General features: G+C 47.3%; 1 non-coding gene across 1 annotated transcript; it reads right to left on the bottom strand.

Moving 5' to 3' along the window:
* Positions 1-806: 806 nt before the first annotated feature.
* On the bottom strand, positions 807-910 carry LOC112129495 (small nucleolar RNA U13). The gene has a single exon (XR_002911890.1). It is a non-coding gene; the product is annotated as a small nucleolar RNA U13 (small nucleolar RNA).
* Between the last annotated feature and the right edge of the window lie 5,994 nt (positions 911-6,904).

Raw genomic sequence — 6,904 nt, 5'->3', positions numbered from 1 at the left:
ACACGTGGCCACTGACTTAAAACGTGGCTTGTTTGAACTGAGATGCACTGTAAGGATGAAACGCACCCTGGATTTGGAAGACTACGTATGAACAGAAGTATGTAAAGTATCCCAATCATTCTATATTGACAACTTGAAGTGATAATATTTTGGATATACTGAGTTAAATAAAACATTAAAACATCACACTTAAAAAAAAATTTTTTTTTAAGGTGGTTACTGGAAAAATTTAAATGACATAGAGCTCACATTTGTGCCTTACATTATATTTCTTTCTTTCTCTACTCTTTCTCTTTCTTTCTTGAGATACAGTCTCACTCTGTTGCCCAGGCTGGAGTGCAGTGGTGCAATTAGAACTCATTGCAGCCTCGAACTCCTGGGCTGAAGTGATCCTCCCACCTCAGCCTCCCAAGTAGCTGGGACTGCAGGAGCATGACACCACACCTGGCTTTTTTTGGTGGGAGGAGGAGGGTAGAGATGGAGTCTCACTATTTTGCTCAGGCTGGTCTCAAATTCCTAGCCTTAAGCAGTCCTCCTGCCCTGGCCTTCCACAGCACTGGGATTACAGGCATGAGCCACCTTACCCAGCTGACTTGCATTTTCTTTCTATTTACTGACCCTGATCGACAGGATAGATTTATGCAAGCAGAATCAAGCAGAACTGCTCAGAGCAATACTACCCATGGAGATGTTGCTGAGATATGTGGTTAAGTGAACAAAAGTAACTTGCAGAAGTGTGGTGTGATCCATTTATTTATCAAACAACTCTCTCCTCAGTCTCATCTATTTTTCTTTTTTTTTTTTCACATCAGGCAGGTAACATGCCAACCTTGTAACAAGGTTTGAGGAAGGTGCATCTCACACACCCTCATGAACACCAGACCATCGTGCGTGGGAGCCACAAAAGCACCTCATCTGTCATTCTCTGTTGTTGCACATTCCCACCAGCAAACAATCCTGCTCTGCTGTCCCAATGGAAACCAAACCCCAACTAAACCACATCTTCTCCCGGCCCAGTTACGCTGCCAGCCACATTCCCGTTTTTCTGTTCTCTTTGGCAGTGAAAGTCCTTGAAAGAGTGGCCAGTCCTGGTGCTCTCCAACTCATCTCCTTGTGTTCCTTCTAAATACCACCCCCAGGCTTGGCGTGGTGGCTCACGCCTGTAATCCCAGCACTTTGGGAAGCCAAAGAAGGTGGATCACTGAGGTCAGGAATTGGAGACCAGCCTGGCCAACATGGTGAAACCCCGTCTCTACTAAAAATACAAAAATTAGCCAGGCGTGGTGGCGGGCGCCTGTAGTTCCAGCTGCTCTGGAGGCTGAGGCAGGTGAATCCCTTGAACCTGGAAGGCGGAGGTTGCAGTGAGCCAAGATTGTGCTGCTGCACTGCAGCCTGGGGGAAGAGTGAGACTCCATCTCAAAAAAAAATAATAATAATTAAAATTAAATAAATAAATCCCACTCCCACCAGGCTTGCCTGGCCCCCACTGCTACACACAAACTGTTCTTCTGAAGGTCGCCAGTGACTGCCACATTGCCATGTCCATGGGTGACCTCTGAGTAGACCTCTGATGTGACTGACACAGCTGCTGCTTACCCCCTCCCCAGTGCCCTTTGTCCACCAGGCTTCCTGGACCCATGTCTCTTGGTTCCTCCTACCTCCCTAGCTGCTCCTCCTCAGCTCCTGACTTTTTTTTTTTTTTGGATACAGGGTCTTGCTCTGTCACCCAGGATGGAGTGCAGTGGCACGACCTCAGCTCACTGCAGCCTCAATCTCCTGGGCTCAAGTGATTCCCTGACTCAGCCTCCTAAGTAGCTGGGACTACAGTGTGCACCACCACACCTGGCTAATTTCTGTATTTTCTGTAGAGATGGGGTCTTGCCATGTTGGCCAGGCTGGTCTCAAACTCTTGAGTTCTTGACTTTTTTTTTTTTTTTTTTTTGAGATGGAGTTTCACTCTGTCATCCAGGCTGGAGTTCAGTGCATGATTTCAGCTCACTGCAACTTCTGCCTCCTGGGTTCAAGCGATTCTCACGCCTCAGCCTCCTGAGTAGCTGGGACTACAGGTATGCACCACCATGCCTGGCTAATTTCTGTATTTTTAATAGAGACAGGGTTTCACCATGTTGGCCAGGCTGGTCTTGAACTCCTGACCTCAAGTGATCCGCCCAAATCAGCTTCCCAAAGTGCTGGGATTACAGGCATGAGCCACTGCACCCAGCCAGCTCCTGACTTCTCAATGCTTGGTTCCGGGCACTCTCTTCCTCTCCATCACCTCCTTCGTGCTTGAGGTAGGCAAAATAATGGCCTCAAAGATGCTCATGTGTGAATCCCTGGAACCTGTCAATAAGCTGCCTTACGTAGCAAAAGGGACTATCCAGATATGATTAAATGAAGGACCTTGAGATGGGGAGATTGTCCTGAATTACCTGGGTAGGTCCAGTGTAATCACAAGAAACCTCATAAGGGAAAGGACAGAGGCATGAGAGCCAGAGTCAGAGAGAGACTGGAAGAGGCTATACTGCTGGCTTCGAAGACAAGGGAAGGGGCCATGAGCCAAGGAATGTAGGAGGCCTCTAGAAACAGGAAAAACAAAAGGCGGAGAACAGATTCTCCCCCAGAGGCTATGGAAAGGAATGCCAACCTGCTGGTATTTTGATTTTAGCCCCTTAAGACCATTTTGAAATTCTGACATGCAGAACTGTGAGATAATAGGACAGGCATAGCAGCTCATGCCAGTAATCCTAGCACTTGGAGAGGCCGAGGCGGGAGGATCGCTTGAGGCTAGGAATTCGAGACCAGCCTAGGCAACACAGGGAGACCTGTCTCTACAAAAAGTAAGAAAAAAAGTAGCTGGACACGGAGCCAGGCTTCCATTCCAGCTACTCAAGGAGGCTGAGGAGGTAGGATCACTTGAGCATAGGAAGTAAAGGGTGCAATGAGCCGTGATCATGCCACTGCACTCCAGCCTGGGTGACAGAGTTGGGGGGGAAAAACCATAATGAACTCCTGCTGTTTTAAGTTACAAAGTTTATGGTACTTTGTTACAGCAGCAGCAAACACTAAATCAGTGATCCTGGCCAGTCTCCTGATTGTAAACACTGACAATGGCCAAATATATCACTTCCAGGCTAAACGTCACACTCAGATACTCAGCTGCCTACTTACTGGACACCTCTACTGAGATGTCTGAATTCTGGACCCTCCTCCCAAGCCTTCTCCACACACTAGAGTTGGTGGCAATGCTATCCTTTGAGGTGCTTGAGCCCAAAGTCTCGGAACCAGCCTTAACTCTTCTGGCCCTATTGCTCCCCTCATCCAGGCTGCTGGTGAGTCCTGCTGGACCCATCTTTAACACACAGCCAGATTCCGACCACTCCTCACCACCCTCCTCTACCACCCCGGTGTAAGCCTCCACAGCCTTGGGCCTGTGTGACAGCCACAGCCTCCCTGCCTCCACCTCTGCCCCTACATTCTTCTCAGCACAGGAGCACAGGGGTCCTTAAGACAAAGAGCGTCACTCTTACGATCCCCATTTCATTTGGTGTAAAAGTTGAATCCTTAGGCAGGCTGACAAGGCCACCTATAATGTGGTGTCCCCCTCCCACCTCTGTGACTTCATCTCCTACCAACCCCCACCTCTCTCTGCTCCAGCCATGCTGGCCTTGCTGTTCCCTGGGCACAGCAGAAGGGCTGTGCATCCCCGCCCCAGGACCTTTGCACATGATGTTCCCCTTGCCTGGAGCACTCTTCCCTGATGTCCTCATGACTAACTCCCTCACTCCCTTCAGAATCTGCTTAAATGTCACCTTCTCAACAAGGCCTGCCCTGAGCACCCTGAATTGTCACTTGTCCCAGTTACCTCCATCAGGCCCAATGGCTCTCACTGTGCCCTACTTTTTCTGTTTTCCTTTCAATATACAGTATCATTTATCCATCTATCATTCTTATTGTTTTGCTCATCTCCTGCACTAGAACATAACTCCACGAGGGCAGGGATCTCTGTTTTGTTCATGGTGTTGAAAATAGTGCCCAGCATAGAGGGCATTCAATAAATAAATGAATGACTGGAAAGGTATCAGGGGTGAGGTGGGGTTTTTTGTTGTTGTTTTTTGTTTTGATTGGGGGGACAGGGTCTAGCTCTGTCACCCAGGCTGGAGTGCAGGGGCATGATCATGGCTCACTGCAGCCTCGACTTCTCATATTTAAGCAATCCTCTTGCCTCAGTCCCGAGTAGCTGGGACTACAAGCCTGCGCCACCACGCCCACCTAATTTTTGTATTTTTTGTAGAGATAGGGTTTCACCACATTGCCCAGGCTGGTCTCGAACTCCTGGGCTCAAATGATCCTCCTGCTTGAGCCTCTCAAAGTGCTGGGACTACAGGTGTGAGGCACCGTACCCAGCCTTTAGAAAGGTTAACAATTCTAAAGCCACCATACATGCAGAGTGAAAGGGAACAACTAAGTAAATGGATGGAGGATGGTAGGAGCCAGGCTTCCCACTGTTACAGATGAGCAAGGAGAGGTATTTAGAATGATCCATGTGATGACCATGGATTAGAGTTGGAGATGTTAGTATGAACAGGTTTAGCTAAAACAGTACCATAGATGGTTACATATAGAAATAAAGATTTGTGTACATACAAGTTAGTACACACACAGATTTCCTTGCTCTGTCTGCTAAGACAGCCAAGAAGCAACAGCACCCTACAGCCCTGAGCACATCTTGCACCCTGATCTTGGTTTCTAATACCATTCACCAATGAAAGGAACCAGGGCTCCTTGGAGAAACACCTGATTCTAGGTCTAAGACAGGAAACAGACAAGATGAGCCTGGAGCATCTTCTGGTGCCAGAAAGTTAAGGAAGTGCTCAAAATCTCACAATGATGGAGTGTGTCACAGGGACATGGGAGATAACTGAAAGGCATCCAGTGGCCAATGCTGGAACAATTTGAGCAACAAAATAAAGTAGAATTGGATTACACCCAAAGTATACAGGATCCATGGATCCATACTGATATAAATGAATGAATAAATAAATGGAGAAGAGACAAATCTCCAGGGTAGAAAATTCCAATAAGTGATGAAGATGCCCTGCCCTGAAGGAGGTGGAGCTTAACTCCCCATTCCTTAGGCATGGGCTGTACAGAGTGACCTCCTTCCAAAGAGCACAGTATCAGATGCGGGGGAAAACAGTAGCTCTGCTGTAAAGAAACCTGACAGGCACTGCCTCAGCCAGGCATCAAGTTAGTCCTCCTGAGAGCACGTCCCCTTTGTAGGAAGTGAGGAGAAGGGCACTCACCTCCTGGCTCTTCCTCCCAGAACACATAACCCCAGTCTAATCATGAGAAAAGTATCAGTCAAATCCCAATGGAAGCCGGGGACAGCGGCTCATGCCTGTAATCCCAACACTTTGGAGGCCGAGGTAGGCAGATCACAAGGTCAGGAGTTCGAGACCAGCCTGGCCAACATGGTGAAACCCCATCTCTCTAAAAATACAAAAATTAGCCAGGCATGGTGGTGCTTGCCTGTAATCTAAGCTACTCAGGAGGCTGAGGCAGGAGAATCACCTGAACCCGGGAGGGGGAGGTTGCAGCGAGCTGAGATCGTGCCATTCATTGCATTCTAGCCTGGGTGACAGAGCGGGACTCCATCTCAAAAAAAAGAAAAAAACTCAATTGAGTGACACTCTATAAAATATCTGACCAAATCGACAAACTAACGATGCAGCCTAAAGAACTAGAAAAGGGCAATCCAAATCCAAAATCAGTAGAAAAAAAGAAATAAAGATCAAAGCAGAAATTAATGAAATTGAAACAAAATAATACAAAAGATCAACGAAACAAAAAGTCGGTTTTTTGAAAAGATAAAATTGACAAACCTTTAGCCAGACTAAGAAAAAAAGAGAGAAGACCCAAAGATATAAAATCAGAGATGAAAAAGGCCGGGCGTGGTGGCTCACACCTGTAATCCCAGCACTTTGGGAGGCCGAGGTGGGCAGATCACGAGGTCAGGAGATCGAGACCGTCCTGGCTAACACGGTGAAACCCCGTCTCTACTAAAAATACAAAAAATTAGCTGGGCGTGGTGGGGCGGGTGCCTGTAGCCCCAGCTACTTGGGAGGCTGAGGCAGGAGAATGGCATGAACCTGGAAGGCGGAGCTTGCAGTGAGCTGAGATCACACCACTGCACTCCAGCCTGGGCTACAGAGCGAGACTCCGTCTCAAAAAAAAAAAAAAAAAAAAAAAAAAAAAGAAAGAAAAAGAAAAGAAAAAGAAGGCATTACAACAGATACTGCAGAAATTCAAAGCACCATTAGTGGCTACTATAAGCAACTATATGCCAATAAACCGGAAAATCTAGGAGAAATGGATCAATTCATGGACACAGACAACCTACTAAAATTGAATCATGAAGAAATCCAAAATGTGAACAGACCAATAACAAGTAATGAGATCGAAGCCCTAATAAAAAGTCTCCCGAAAAGAAAAGCCAGTGAAGCCTGGTGGCTTCACTGAATTCTACCAAACACCTAAAAAAAACCTACCAATCCTACTCAATCAAACTATTCCAAAAAATAGAGGAAGAGGGAATATTCACAGAATATCTGACCAGTACTCCTTAAAATTGTCAGCGTGGCCGGCTAGGTGCAGTGGCTCATGCCTGTAATCCCAGCACTTTGGGAGGCCGAGGCAAGTGGATCACCTGAGGTCAGGAGTTCGAAACCAGCCTGGCCAACATGGAGAAACCCCATCTCTACTAAAAATACAAAATTAGCTGGGCGTGGTGGCGCATGCCTGTAATCACAGCTACTCAGGAGGCTGACGTAGGAGAATCGCTTGAACCTGGGAGGTGGAGATTGCAGTGAGCCAAGATTGTGCCACTGCACTCCAGCCTGGGCAA

Source organism: Pongo abelii, chromosome 18 (genome assembly GCF_028885655.2).
Source record: "Pongo abelii isolate AG06213 chromosome 18, NHGRI_mPonAbe1-v2.0_pri, whole genome shotgun sequence".
In the NCBI taxonomy this organism is placed as follows: Eukaryota; Metazoa; Chordata; class Mammalia; order Primates; family Hominidae; genus Pongo; species Pongo abelii.
Note: the sequence above shows the minus strand (reverse complement) of the source record. Positions and strands in the feature narration are given on the sequence as shown.